We start from the raw sequence: 15,104 nt of genomic DNA on the forward strand, positions 1-15,104 counted from the left end.
CCAGCGCCGCAGCGGAACAGTCACCGGGGCGCCAGCGCCGCAGCGGCGGAGACCCGGCCACATCAGGTCGCCGGTTGGAGTGCCGATGATGGGCGGTGCAACTAGCTGTCAACGCCGCGGGCTGGTGGAGTCTGGAGAACGGGGATGTGTGTGATTAACGCAAGTCATGACATCGGCCGAGGCAGAAGGCGAGATAGGATGTTACAATAGAAAGTGAGACCGAGTGACCACTCTGACAGAAAGAAGTGAAGTAAACCAAGTTCAATGAAATCAGGCGCTGTGGACAGGGTATAGGGCTGCAACGATTCCTGAGGCCCTGCCCACAAACGCAAAGTTAAGATGAATAACGTAAATTGTGTGAACGAGCCTGGTGGATGACTTAAAAGTAACTTAATTAGTTGTTAATATTGGTCAAAGAAAATTAACTTCGTAACTTTCTTGAAAAGTGACTTACTCAATGGAACATCATGAATGTCGGGTATTTTACTAGCAATGATATTATTCCAGATTCCCGGAGCTCTGGCAAATAGAGTAAACTGATAGTAATTACGCAATCTGTGGTTGGGTATAACACGACCTGACAGCGATAGCACTTGCCCAGAGAAATGTTGATTACTACGTGTTTCACGCAATGGGTTACTTAAAATGAATTTAGTGGCCATGATATTTGGAAGCTTCCCACGAAGGTAGTCATGAAGGATGCAGAGGAGTTGGTATTTAACTAGATCATCAAACTTAAGCAGCTTGAGCTCTTTGAAGAGAGGGGAGCTATGTGTTCCGGGGGAAACCCCAGCTACAATGCGGATAGCACGTTTCTGCGCAACGATGATTGGTTGAAGAGACGTACGATAATTAGAGCCCCAAATACATGCGCAGTAGGTAAGATAAGGTTGGATAAGTGAGTTGTAAAGCAGTGTTGATAATTCTTTATTAAGCAGGTATCTGGCTCTGCCAATGATACCAGTCTGACGACTAACTATACCTGTCACTTTGCTAATGTGGGATTTAAATTTGAGATTTTCGTCTATGAGTACTCCCAAGTATTTTACTGTGCTGGCATGCGTTATTTCGCCTTTTGAAACAGGGATACATATGTTAATGTCTGCATCGTCATTAGAGTAAACCTGATATGCAGTCTTCTGAATCGATAGAGAGAGCCTGTTAGCATGCAGCCATGAAGTAATCCTAGGAAACGATTGGTTTATCATATCTTGCAATTCAGGTTTGGACGGCGCGGAATAAAAGACCGCCGTATCATCTGCAAAGAGCAAAAATTTGGCGATGGGGCAAACTTGATAAAGATCATTAATATAAAGTAGAAATAGGACAGGTCCTAAAACAGAACCTTGCGGGACTCCGCACAATAGCTGTCTTGCACTAGAGAGGGCATGGTCAAACTTGACTCGATGGCTTCTATCAGACAGATAGGAAGAAATCATACTAACGGCATTGTCAGATATGGCATATCTTTTTAGCTTTCTCAGTAATATATCGAAGTTAACCGTGTCAAAGGCACGAGCAAGGTCAAGGTACACACCAACAGTCTTATTGTTGGAAATGAGATTGTCAGTGATAAACTGGTGCAAAATTGAAATAGGCATGTATGTAGAATGGTTGGATCTGAAGCCAAATTGATAATCATAAATAATATTATGCCTGACAAGAAACGACGTGAGCTGGTTATACATAATAATCTCAAAAACTTTTGAAATAACAGGTAGTACTGAAATGGGTCTGTAACTACTAAACAGAGATCTGGATCCGTTCTTGTAGACTGGCGTGATAACTGCAATCTTCAGAGGAGCAGGGAATGTCAGGCTTGAGATACATAGATTTATCAGATGTGTCAGCTGCAAAATGATATGGGATACAATCTTCTTCAATAATTTGGCACTAAGGCCATCAATACCAGCTCCAGTTTCCTTCAAATTTAGGACAATGGACATAACTTCATCTTCAGTGACAGGACTGAATGACATCAGCTCATCAGTAATAAAATTATCCATATAGTCAAGGGGATCAACATCACTGGGACCAAGGGCAGCATCAAGATTAGGTGCAACCTTACTGTAATAGTCATTGAATGACTCAGCTATTAATTGCGGATCAGTGGTAGCACAATCATCAAGAAGAAACCTTGCTGCCGGAGTAGCTTTGTTTTTACATTTTTGAGTAGCCAGAAGTAAATCTTTCCATAACAGCCTAGGATTAAGTTTGTTCTTATGGAACTGCTTTTGAAAGTATTGCTTCTTTGCATGACGCATGGTCAGTCTTAAAGTATTTCTGTACCTCTTGTATTGCAGCTCGTTTTCAGAGCTACGATCTCTAAGGAACCTTTTCAGGAGCTTACTTCTAGTATTAATGCTACGCAATATAGCCGGAGTGACCCAGGGCTGGATGGGAGTAGTTTTTCTGCTGGAAGAAATTGTTGAGAACTTTTCAATTTCATTCCCGATGGTAGTCATAAATACATCACAGGCCTGGTCCGGGCATTGGATGGATGTGAATCCAGAGAACTTCCTTGAAATACTTAATTTTAGCTCGTCTAGTTTAGCAAAATTAAACTTCTTCGATACAGGAACTGCATTTACATTACTGCCCCCAGATTTAATCAGGCTGGAGGAGCAGAACACAGCTTGGTGATCTGCTATTCCACAGCAGATGGTTCCACTGTGAGTAACTGTGCTCAAAGAGTTTGTAAATATGTTATCAATTAGGGTCTCAGAGAAATGTGGGGCAGAGGATATTCGAGTTGGGAGAGTTATAGTAGGATAAAACCCAAAAGAATTTAAGCAGTCCATGAAAGTTTTAGAATCTGACTTAGTATTATAATCGAAGAGATTCACATTCCAGTCACCAGCCCAAAAGCAGCTTTGTTGGGATCTTACAATGTTACTTAGAGCTGACTCAAGGTAGGGTAAAAATAGGGAAAGTGGGTAGGAAGGTGACCTATATGAGGTGCCAACTAAAAATTTTGAGGCACCAGGGTAGGCAACACGCACAATGATACTTTGAAATTCACTTTTAGCAACACATAAGTAATCCAGTTTCTCACAGTATGGAAAAATGTCTTTCCTCACATACATGGCACATCCTTTCCCTATAACTGAGTCTGTTGGTGCAGAATGGAATAACTCGTACTCAGGGAGTTGGAATCCGCATATCAGATCAGGGTGCAGCCAGGTCTCGGACACCAAGACAAAGTGAGCTAAGTGGTTCATATTGGACACCAAAGACACTATCTCATGATAAGTTTGATGAAGGGACCTAGCATTGAGGTGAAGAAATGAAAGTTCATGCCCTAAGAGCGGCCCAGATTCAGGTGGCAACAGGACCTTGCAATTTTGTGCTACATCTGCCAAGTCTGGAATTGCAAATTGGTCATTGCCCATGATGGGTGCATCATCTGGGACTAGCCTTTGAGTTCCATTGTTATTAATGGTGTAGTAATTTACAAGACCAACATTTACAGCTATGATGAGTTAAAAGTGAAAAAAGAAAAAAAAAACAATGAAAAAAATATGAAAAAAGAACAAGAATCAATTGAGGCTAGTCAAGGTACACCTGTAGTATCAATGAGGGTATGCACACTCGCAAAGCCCTAAGGTAAATAACACCCATTTAGGAACTCGACACTTCTTGATTTGGCAATGCGGGACACAGAGTCTCTACTGTGGCAGCACTGCCAGTTTGAGTTGTGCTCACTTTTTTCTTGGACTGCACTTTTTGCCAGTTTCCATTGGGACCAGACCCACCCGCTGAACCGTCAGCAGAGCGCTGACCAGTGGAGCCGTGCACCTGGCGGACAACCACCCCTCCTGGGATGCCTCCTGCTCGGACCCGGACGAGGTGGGGCGCAACATCTACGAGTGGTCGCGGGCCGCGGACTGGAGGGTGCTCAACACCGGGGCGCCCACCCGTGCTGGCTACGGAGAGGGCTCACGTCTCACTGCGCCGGATGTGGCGCTGGCTCACAGGACCCTCGCGGGGCGCTGTACATGGAATATCGGGACAGACCTGGGGAGCGATCATCTCCCTCAGGTCGTCACTGCCACAACGACTGGACACCTCCCACGCCGCGTCAGGAAACCCAAGTGGGCCTTCAATAAGGCAAACTGGACCGCGTTTAAAGCGGAATGCGAGCAGGAGATGGCCAGGATCCCGGCCGGAGATCTCAGCGTGGAAGCCCTGGCAGTGAGGGTGACTGCTGTCATCGCCGAGGCCAGTCGGAACTGGGTCCCCCGGGGCGCGCGCTCCGATCCGAAGCCGTGGGCCGCCGACCCTGACCTGGTGGACGCAATATCGGAAAGGCGGGAAGCGAGAGCGGAGCTCCAACGGGCCCCCTCGGAGGAAACAAGAGCCCGATGGAAAGCTGCCAAAACAAGAGCAGCGGAACAAGAATCTACCGCAAGAAGGAAGGCATTCCAGGACTTCGCCTCCAACGAACTAAACCGCACGACCTCTATCGGGAAGGTGTCCAAGATACTGAAGAAGATGGAGGGTGCCGTACAGAGTGCATGCCCCGGCCAGGCGATCAACGGGGACCGCGGCCAGCTGGCTGTGGAGGACCGTGCCAAGGCCGAGGCATTCATCTCAAGTTACGCAAACGTGAGCAGGAACGTACGCCTACGACACCGGGACCGTGCGGTCAAAGCGGAAATCGTCGAAGCGAAGTCGCGCCCGTGTTCATGTGAGGGCCGAAAAACCGACGCGTGTCAACCCTTCTCGGAAGAGGAGATGGAGGCCCAGCTCAGAAAACTGAAGATGAGGAAGGCCCCCGGCCCAGACGATATTTGCGCCGAGCACCTGTCACACCTGGGCTCTACGGCGCGGGGAGTCATCCTCTCCCTCATCAACCGCTCCTGGGATACCGCTCTCATCCCCTCGACCTGGAGAAGGGCAACCATTATCCCAATTCCTAAAGCAGGCAAGAACCCGGGCTCGGTGAGCGGCTACCGTCCCATCAGTCTCACCAGTCACCTGGCGAAGCTGGCTGAACGGATGGTCGCCGCTAGACTAACCTACGTGGCGGATAAGAAGCGCCTGGTTCCGCCCGAACAGGTTGGTTTCCGACGAGGCCGAGGCGCAGAGGAGAGCCTTGCCAGACTGATCCAGACAGTACAGGACGGCTGGAACCGGCCGAAGCCACGGGGACGCCCGGTAGACGGATCTACCGCTGACAAGTTCGTCCTGCTGGCCTTCGATTTTAGCCGCGCCTACGATACAGTGGACCACCGGATGCTCTACTCAAAACTCCTCCGTCACCTCCCGAGGTGCATGGCCACGTGGGTGTTCGGCTTCCTGAGGGACCGCCGAGCCAGAGCCGAGGTGAATGGGGTGCGCAGCTCGGAGCGCCCCTTTCGAGCGGGCCTGCCACAGGGGTCGGTCCTGGCCCCCACCCTCTTCACCCTCTGGTCCGCCGACCTCATCGAGGACCTCGGCCGCGTCCCGAGGACGTCAGTCTTCGCGTATGCGGACGATACGGCGACACTGAGCGCAGGAGCCTCGATGCCCGAAGCAAAGGCCAGAGCGCAGCAGGCAGCGGACACCCTAGCGGGGTGGGCGCGCCGCTGGAAAATGAAGATCGCCGGCCAAAAAACACAAGCCCTCGTCCTCTCCCAGTGGAGCAAGGATGCCACTGACTTCAAGCTCAAGGTTGATGGTGCCGAAGTCAAGGGAAGCCCTCACCTGAAGCTCCTCGGCATCACGCTAGATAGGCTTCTTCATTTCGGCGAGCACTGTGCCAGTGTGAGGAGAAAAACCAAACCCCGGATCGCCCACCTGCGCTCCATGACGAACCGGTCGTGGGGACTGCAGGAACAGCAGCTCCGGACGGTGGCCAATGGCTACATCAGAGGAGCCCTCGAGTATGCGGCATCGGCGTGGCTACCCGCCACGCCCCCCGGACATGTCGAGCAGCTGGACCGCGAGCTACGATCGGTGGCTCGCGTGGTGACCGGCTGCACACGCTCAACCCCGGTAGCACCGCTCATGGCAGAGGCCGGACTACCAGCCGCTCAGGTCAGGCGAGGCACTCTGGCCACCAGGATGCTCTGCCTGGCGAGATCGCTACCTGAAGACGACCCGCTGCGAGTGATCGCCGATCAAGACCCCCCTCGCCGACTGAAGTCGACCACTGGTTGGAGACGCCTAGGGAGAGAGGCCCTCCGAGCATGCCACCTGGAGGATGTGCCGGTGGAGGAGCGCCTGCAGGTGATGCTCCCCCCGTGGTCTGACCCGGGCACCATCAGGATATCCCCGAACATGAGCGGGGCTGCTAGCCGGGACGCCCCCGCCGCGATTCGCCGCCAGACCGCCGAGAACTACCTCGCCACCTTCCCAGAAGCCGCTACCTGGATCTGGAGCGATGGCTCGGCGGAGGGCGGCACGACGAACGGCGGCGGCGGCGCCCTCCTCATACTCAGGAACGGGGAGGCCAGGGAGATCAGGGTCGCCGCAGGACGCCTGTGCTCCAGCACCCGCGCCGAATTGTGCGCTATCAAAGCGGCGCTGGAGGAGGTCAGCAACCTATCAGGTGCCGAGGCAGAGGGACCCGTGGTCCTGTGTACCGACTCCCAGGCGGCGCTGTCCATGCTGGCCGGAGGGGCGGGATCGCAGACCACCCCGATGGGCGCGGCGATCTGGGCCCTGCTGCTCAGCATCTCCGCCAGAGGCCAAGAGGTGATGCTGCAGTGGGTACCAGCGCATTGCGGTATCCCCGGCAACGAAAAGGCGGACGAGCTGGCGAGAGAAGCAGCCGGCCTCCAGCAGGAGGCGCCAGCGGATGTCCGCACCATCACGGGCGCCGTGGCCAGGACGGCTGCAGAGGCATGGCGCAAGTCGTGGCCGGATTCTTTCTTCCGGCGAATTTGGGGAGACCGGATGCCGAGCCCGGTCTCCGGCGTGAGCAGGAGCGAGGCGGTGGATGTACACCAACTGAGGGCCGGTCACTGGGGAATGGCCCGCCAGTATCTCCACCGTATCGGCCGCCTTCCGACGAACTCGTGCCCCGGCTGCCCCGAGAAGGACTGCCCTGCGGCGCGATGTATCGTGTGCAAGGAGGAGGCGGACACACCGGAGCATGTGCTGCTCCGATGCCCGAGTCTCGCCGGACTGCGCCTTCGGTTGCTCGGCAACATACACGTGGACCCTGCGCAGCTGCGCGACGGCGACGTCGTCGCGGCCTTGGCCCGCGGCTTCAGGCGCCATCTGGAGCCGCTGGCTGACGGGCGACCCTAGAGGTCGCCCGGGAGGAACAACAACAACAACAACCTGGCGGACATGGTCTCGAATGTCCATTGGAGAGATGGTAACTCTTTTACCATCACAAAGACATTTGATCTGCTGTCTAGATGCACCAAAAGGAATTTCAATGGGTTTCACATCCTTGCTGTCGGATATCTTGGCAAAGATCTTCCCACCCTGCGTATAGTACGACAAGATAGGGTTATCGTTCTCCTTCTTCAGGTCCCGGAGAACATTTATGGTGGCAAGCCGTTCAGATGTCAGTGATTCAAAGATCAAGAGGCCTTTTCGCTTTGGCTTGGTACGAGCTCTGTACACTCTTTCTGCATCATCAAGGGAAACAAACCTAACCAAGATCACCTTTTGGTTTCGCAGTCTGTGGCAGGCACAAATATCCCTTGGATCTAGATCAAGGACACCCAAGTACTCTTTCAGCAAGTTGATGACATACTGTCTAAGGTTCTCGCCTCTGGCTTGAGGACCGACCGCTTGGCCAGTGAGCAGGAGGGTCTGCTTCCTCGAATACATCTGTTGGGCCTCAAGTCTGACAGCCAGGTCTGCCTGATCCTGTTGCAGTTCAAGCTGCTCTGAAGTAACCTGGCAGAGGTTGTCTTCGACTCCCTCAAGCCTTGTCACAGTTTCAGAGTGGTTCAGAGAGAGTGAGTCGAGGGAGGCTTCAAGTTTTTCCAGTCTTTCAGTCAGAGATGCTACCTGACTTTTAAGAGCAGCATTTTCAGTAGCCAGCTTCTCAATTTGATCTTTTTGTGATGGTGCCATGTTTATATACAATCAAATAGATCACGAATGCAAAAATTAAATCATCCACCAGTGCACCAGACTAGCCGTAGATGACTAATCAAGATAACGGAACATAGCGAGCTATGGGCTGATTTATCAGATAGCTATAAAGAAAAATTAGGAATAGCAAACAACCTAGTGAAATAAATTTTCTCACCTTGAGAGCAAAAACGACAATTGCAAACGACTGAGATGTGAGCGACACGTGTCACCTTCACAAGGGCAAAGACAGATCAAGGATTCGGTATAGCCCAGCCAACGAAAAATGAACAGGGGCCAACACTACTGTAAATGACGTCACTGGTTCGCGGTACAGCCTGTGCTAGAGCCTTCGAAGCCCTTCGAAGCGACCAGCTTCGAGTCTATGTTCACGGCTAGGGGAAGGGACAGAATTTGGTAGCCGGATCGAAATGTGGTAGCATATGGAGAAGCGCGCCAGATTCGAACAAGATGAAACGGGCGGCGCCAATATTGCCGCACTAAAGAATACAACCCTTAGAAAACGAGAAAAAATATGAAAATACACAACCAGAAGTGAGATACAAGCAATACCAGACAATCCTTCGTACAAAAGTGGTCACTCAATGCTCACTTACCACCAGATATAAGAAAGGAACAGGAAAATCACGGAGGGCAGCGTCCGCCATCCACCAAGCCCGTCAAGGTTTGTCAAGTCACCCAAGTCAAGTCACTCCTTCTCCAATCATAAAACTGAGGATCTGGCTCTCATTTGGGTCACGTTTTACGTTCGTATTTTTTAGCCATACGTTTTCACGACTGTGTGCGGTGGATCACACAACAGACATCACGTTGGTTTTAGAGCCTTTTGCATACTGACCACCCGTCAGCTGGTTTCCGGTGACTTTATTACGCTGTCTGTGGCCCATGACCTGCACAGTGCACAGATCGAGACCATGAGACCACCGGGCTCCGGAGGGGCGGCTGAATAGCGGGGAGGGGGAGGGGAGGAGGCAGATAGGGTAGAGGAGTGACCGAGCGGAACCGAGCGGCCGGCAGGGGGTTCTCAAACATGTCAATGAAGTGTGAGCATTGAGTTTTGAGGGTGTCGCCTCGGCGCCGCGAGGAGCGTCGGCAGGACGCCGTCGGCCCTGTCCTCCCCGGTGTGGCCGGAGGCGTAGGTACTTACATTTGGCGTCGGAACGTCCCCGACGGCCATTTGCCCCAGTTTCGGGGCCCTGCCGGCGCGTCGGACGGCACGGAGGGAGATTCGGGTCTCGGTTTTTGGTAAATAGCTTCGCAAAAAACTGCCGCAGAGCCTAGCATCATCGTGTTCGCATCACTCAGGCGCGTCGAATGGTATAGTTTTTGTTTGGGTGAGGTCAACATGAGGTGTTGACCTCGGGTCACGGTCAGGTCAAATCCCCCCAGGTCACTAACTTGGTCGAAGGAAGTCATGTCGCATAATATCATTCGATTCGGCAGGTCTTCCTGAGTCCATTGGTGGCTTTCCCGACTCGCTAGCTCAATTTGATCAGGAGTTATTGACGACAAAATTTGTGACCCTGGTGACGTCATAAATGACGTCACGCAAGGTCAAAATGCAAAAGTGAAGGATCCAAACTGGCTAGTAGTGCATGAAATCACGATTCCGTGTGCTTGAGATGGTTTGAGATCGTTCCAGGCGCCAAAATAGTAGTTTTCATTTTTCCCATTGACCCTATACCTAATGTGAGGTCACGTGACCGACCTGACCTCATGTGACCTCTAGGAAAAATTCTGAGATCAATACAAGTTGTAAGACCTCTGGAGGATCCTAGGTCTTGTAAGTGTCATCTCCCTGTGAGAGCTCCTCTGGCACTGAGGGCGTTGCGAAGTTGCGACATCTGAAGACCGTGCAGAGGTTAACTTATGACGTCATAGGTCAGTGACCTGACCTGACCCGAAAATTTGGTTGGTGTCAAAGGGTCCGGCTGGAATCAAAGGTTAGGTATGCCATCTTTCAGCTCTCTATAGCCAGCGTGTTCGGAGCTATCATGAAAAAACCCTAGGAGGGGGGGGGGGGCACCCACTTCCCCTCGGCCGGCGAGGGTTAAGGGTAACAATGACTTACTTTGAAATTGTGCTGCTTATTATTACGAGCGAGCGAGCGAAGCGAGCGAAGCGAGCTTTTCAATACCTATAACGAAAAAATCTCAGTATGAGCGGCCCGGCCCGGCCCGGCCTGTAACGCTTTTGAGAGGCTTATATCTCAGCAGCCGCTGGACCGACTGGCCTGCGGTTTTTTTTTTTTTTTGCTGGGTAGCCCCATCCCGGGTGGGTACCCCGTAATTGACTACTTTTGATACATCTCAGTGACCGTCGTGGCACGTGCCACGTGAAAAGTCGTTCAAGCTGTTTTGCAAAAGTAGTGATTTTGAGAGGCTCATATCTCATCAGCCGCTTGGGCGATTGACTTGCGGCAATTTTTGTAGGGTAGCAGCATCCCTTCTACCAAAAATAGGATACTCTCGATGCATGTGGGTCACCTCCAGTGCACGTGCAAAATACAACAATAAGAGGTGTCAAATTTGTTCCCATTTTAACCCTCGCCCGTAAACGGCGATCTGCCACCTTCGCCCATGCAGGGGGGGGGGGGTTGGTGCGACCCCCCCTTGGCGTTTGAAAACGGAGCGTCGTAGAGCTTAGCGGAAAAGACCACCGGATTGCTCTCGCCGAGATCTCGCGATTGGTGGTATATTTTTTGGTCCTAGGTCAACATTTGACCTACTTTTGACCGGTCAAAGGTCAAATTTTCGGAAAAAATAGACTTTTTTCAACTTTCGGCGGCGATTGCGGCAAAACGGTGGGAGATATCGACTTAAAACCTTCACTTTCGTGTTCCTTGATCAATTCTCTATCGTTTGGTATGTATTTCGTTTCCCTAGCTCTAAAAATGGCGCGTTGGGAGCGCCGGAAGTCGGCAAGGTCACAGTCGGCGGCAGAAATTCGAAAAATCAAAATTTAAATTTTTGAAATCTGATTGTATTTTTGGATTTGGGAGGTCCATTTGCTCCCTATATAAGCTAATATTGCTGCATATTCCCATTGAGGTAACAAGAATTAGCAAAATAGTGGTTCGGGCGCTTTTCAAAAATAGTACCGGACGCTGTTCCTCTTGTGACGTCATAGCTCCGTGACCTGACCTGACCGGGTCAAGTTTCTTATACCATATGATAGCCAATATTTGCCCCAACATGCATGGGAAGTTTCATCACGATCCATCAACCGATGTCCGTACCATCGGCAGGAAACCTCGGGCGTTGGCACTCAGTTTGTGAAAATCCGGCCGGAGGCTGTTCCCTTTGTGACGTCATAACTCCGTGACCTGACATGACCCGGTCAAATTTTTTTTTATCAAAAGATGCGCAAGGTTTGCCCCATAAGGTACCCAAAATTTGGCGGCGCTGCACGCCGCCGTTTTTGCACTATTTCCGAAAAGCCTCAGGGGGGGGGTTACACCAACCCCCCCTACATGGGCGAGGGTTAATAACTCGGTAATTACTGGGGCGATTTCGCTGAAACTTGGCATACAGGTAGGCACCCACCAGGCAATGCATTCCCATGTGTTGCGGTTAAGGTGCTACTGCACGTGCGCACGTGCAGGAGGCGCTGCCAGATCTCGAGAACGGCTGGGCCGATTGCGCTCAAATTTGGTACACGGTTGGGGACCAGTTAGTAGGGTGCCGTGCAAAAGTCAGTTTTGACCCCGTTTGCACGTGCGCACGTGCAGAATGCCGCTTCCAGATCTCAGGAACGGCTGGGCCGATTGCGTTCAAATTTGGTACACCGCTAGCGACTGGTTAGAAGGGTGCTTTGCGCAAGCCCGTTGGAAGTACCCTCTCGCTCTTCCGCACGTGCAGGGCTCACTATCTCGCTCGCTCGTTCTTCGCCCAAAAGGCGTTTTACTGGTTAAATAATGACCCGTGAGAACTTTGTGTTGTGTTATGTGAAATATCGTGCTGTGTCAGAATGCCGGGAAAGTTTAAAACTCAGTAGTCACAAGCTAGGTATAGGTGAATTCAATTAACCCGGCAGGCGGTGGGCCTCCCGGCCACCTTCCGCGCGGTGGGGGGGGGGGGGGGGGCATTTTTTTTGCCCCCCTCCCGTATCTCCGAAACTACTGGACGGATCCGTAAAAATCAAGCGGCATTCGATAGCCCTGTCAAATTTGCTGATGTTAACAAATTTCATTGACCTCGGGGTCACCGATGACGTCACAGGTCAGGTCAAAGATAAAATGTTTCACCGTTCACGGGTCTTCTAGGGAATGTGCTATTACAACGAGGAAAACGCATTTTGTCGAAAATCAGCGATAGGGCGTCAGTTGCCTAGTACATATGTCGCTATAGAGGTCACTGACAATACCAGGTTAGGTCACAGGTCAGGTCACCAAAGGTCAGCACATGAACCCAACTTTACTAAGGTTGTGCGAACTGCGATGCATGTTTTACGGCCAATTTTTCATTTCTAACTCAATGGTGTTGGTTATAAGACCATCAGGTACGGCTCAGGTCACTTTCTGGTGGAGGTCAGGCCAAGGTCAGGTCAAAAAAAGGTCAAATTGTAAAGTTGATAGTTTTGCATATAATGGGTATTGATTCGGTGCAAATCGTCACGGGGAGTCTAATGAAGGTCTTTGTTTTGCGCTACGAGCTCGAGAATTGCAAAAAATTGAGTTTGAAAATTTGACGTCATCGATTTTGAACAGTTTTTTCGCTATAACATGGCAAAAAAAAGAGGTAGGTATCGATCTCAAATTTGGTATGTGGATAGAAGATGGTAAGTGCTATCACATATATTTCGGGTTTATCGAAATTCAAAAACCTTTTTGGATTTTTCGGCTATTATATTCATTTTTTTGGGGGGTGGTCAAAATCCAAAAAATTCACAAATTCGAGATAACAGTTTTATAGCCCTGTTAATTCTTCACCTTTTATGTCAGAAACATTTTTTCTGTATCTCTAAAGCTGTAGGACAGCTAAAGTCTAAAGTGACAGCTATTCCCGCGAAACCTTTTTTTGTCGAAAATGGCAGAAATGACGTCACTCCGACGTCATTAACGGCCAACCTATCATAGCCCTTGGAAAATTTTCGGTCACAATGTGCAATAGCTATTGACGGGAGGAACTGAAAGTTTGGTGACGATCGGCGCAGCGGTTCTGGAGATATATCGAAAAAAACTAAAGAGGGGGGGGGGGGCAAAAAATGCCCCCTCCCCCACCGCCTGGAAGGTTAAAGGAAATAGTTCACTTTCACGAAATTATATTTTTTGCAATGGATTTATGATTTTTTATGTTCAAAATGATCAGCAAAGAAAATAAAACCTTTTTATAACAAAATATTATTTTCTATATTTTTGATATAGGAAGAACTTTTCAGTTTCTGTAAGGCACACGCGATCCAGTATGAAAAGAGCATGGGTCCCGAAAATTCTTCAGAAGCTAGAGAAATTATCGCGGCCACCGGCATTTGGGCGATCTGAGGCCTCTTGCACCAAAATCCTCTTGCACCAATGCTTGGATTATTTTGCATCGTATACCCAGTCCAAGTCTCAAATGTAACAATTTGCGTGCAAAATTTAGCAAGCACATGTAGGATTATGTATTGGGCTATTGCAAACCAATTTACCACCCTTAGATTAGCTTATTCTGAAACCGGTTTTTCGATTTTACCTAGCTAGGTAGTTTGGTGCAAGAGGCCTCTGCTCATGCTTTGTTACTGGAGCGCCTCTGAAGAATTTTCTGAATAATTTTCTTTTGTTACTGGAGCGTTTCTGAAGAATTTTCGGGACCCATGCTCGTTTCATACTGGATGCAAATATATGCAAGGCACACAACCTCAACGCAAGGCACCTTTTTCGGGACGAGAAATAGAATATCTTTGCCTAGGGTGATCGTTGGGCTGTAAAAGCTCCTGATTTATGCTCGTCTCAGCCCAAGCTACGGAACTGCTATTCCAGTTAAAAACCCATGTTAAAATGTGAACTATTTCCTTTAAGTCATCTCTTGAAAACTATTTTTCATTACTTATAAATAATCGGCTGATTCTCAAGTTTATTACACTATCCACATACAAGTAGCAAAGCATCTGATCTCAGGAGTGCCTGAGCTGTGAGACAGGGAATCGTTTTTTTGCGCATGCAAATTGCAATCCTTGAGAAACCCTGCAGAAATGTTACATACAACGTGCGCCATTGTGAAACCGTATGCGTGGCGCGTCGGGCCAAGCCCCTTGTGTAGCAGCATGTCGTGGGCTGCACGCTTCAGCCAATATGAACACTGTCTCAAATCGCTGCAGTCCACAATGTCCAAACACACCCAGAAAAAAAAGGCCGGCGCAGCCGTCAGGTCTCCTAAAATGTGACAAGCACCGGATGGCTATATTTTCAGTCGAACTGGAATGCCAGCAGCCAGGCCCTATCCTTCAGTCGCTTAGTTAACAAGGAAGGTGCAACTGTCTCCCCGATAGCAATCAGTTTACACATGACATTGCGGGCCGCCGACTACTGTGATAGCCACTAAATGGTGTAGTTTTTGCATTTTGTTACGTAGACCAGTCGTTCTATGGTATAAGACCCTGGCGTTCTTTGCAAATAATTATGCTGTTACAAGCTACTCTAAACGGAAAATTTACCCGGAATACAGACACGTTGAGTGAAAGGTAGCGTCCTCATTTAATGAGTCACCAGCCTGCAGATTTGTTGATATATAACTTGTCAGAAGCTTTGCAAGGAAACGGAATGAAACGGTGGCAAATGAAGCTAGCAACTAAACTAATGCGATAGGATCAACTATCGATATGATCTTTTCCTGCCAGCGCAAAAGATGAAGTACTTCCAACGACAGTTATCAATAGGGTCAGGTCATGCGCTATCAATAATTTTATCAAAATGTCAGGCAAGCCAGAACTTCAGACATCACAATAATAGCATTAGGTAGGTATGTAACCGTAAAAGCGATCAGAGTTAAAAGATAAGTTAAGTTCAAAATCATTACTTTATATCATTGCTCAAAAAATCATATTGCGCTGTTTTGGCAGTTTATTTTGGTTACATTAATGAT

The sequence above is a fragment of the Amphibalanus amphitrite genome, unplaced genomic scaffold (genome assembly GCF_019059575.1).
Source record: "Amphibalanus amphitrite isolate SeventyFive unplaced genomic scaffold, NRLGWU_Aamphi_draft 000195F_arrow, whole genome shotgun sequence".
Classification (NCBI taxonomy): Eukaryota; Metazoa; Arthropoda; class Thecostraca; order Balanomorpha; family Balanidae; genus Amphibalanus; species Amphibalanus amphitrite.